This window comes from Octopus bimaculoides, chromosome 14, assembly GCF_001194135.2.
Source record: "Octopus bimaculoides isolate UCB-OBI-ISO-001 chromosome 14, ASM119413v2, whole genome shotgun sequence".
Taxonomy (NCBI): domain Eukaryota; kingdom Metazoa; phylum Mollusca; class Cephalopoda; order Octopoda; family Octopodidae; genus Octopus; species Octopus bimaculoides.
Window position 1 is genome coordinate 54,061,509 of NC_068994.1, and position 833 is coordinate 54,062,341.

Sequence of the window (833 nt, forward strand, 5' to 3'; positions counted from 1 at the left end):
TGCTATTTCTAGCAGGTTGAGAAACCGTGTAGAGACTTACTCTCTACTTGGCTATCAGTGATCTCTGTTTGCTTGGTTTGGTTCATAGCTCTCAATTTAAGCCAGAACATACCATATATATTTATATTCCTTTCCTAAAAGACTGGGATTTATTTCTGAAACTGTGCAGTTGTGGGTGGCAAGATTAAAAGTAGCGTATCGGGCTTTGTTAACATGACAATATAAACCATCGACATCTGGCCCCAAAGGATTAATTTTGGGCAATGCAAGTTGTTACCTGTATTTATAAGGGATTCGTTTATCTGGGGTTGCTGCATAGAGAAATAAAAGAAAAGAAAGATGAAGATTAGATTTTTTTTTCCCTGTAATTTTTTCATATTGTTAAGAGGATGAGAGAAATCTCCCTGGGATGGGACGGAGGTGTAATTTATTGCACAGGAAATTACCAGGGAAGCTTGCTGTCTGTTGTTGATGTGATATAGACAATAAAATTGTGTTTTCTAATTCTGCAAACACTTATATTAATTTCCTACAAATTACATATATGTATGTATCTATACATACATATATATATAAACGCACACACACAAAGTCCACTTTGCTGGGTGGTTGGTGTTAGGAAGGGCATCCAGCCCCCCCCCCCAAAAAAAAAATCCGTCCAAAACAGACACAGAAGTCTGGTGCAAGCTTCTGCCTGGCCAGCACTGAAGGTGGACGCTAAACAATGATGATGATGATGATATATATATATAATATACATATAAATCATTTTGTTTTATCTCATATCTCTTAAAGTTTCTAAATAAAAATAATAGTTCTTATAATGTAAACAA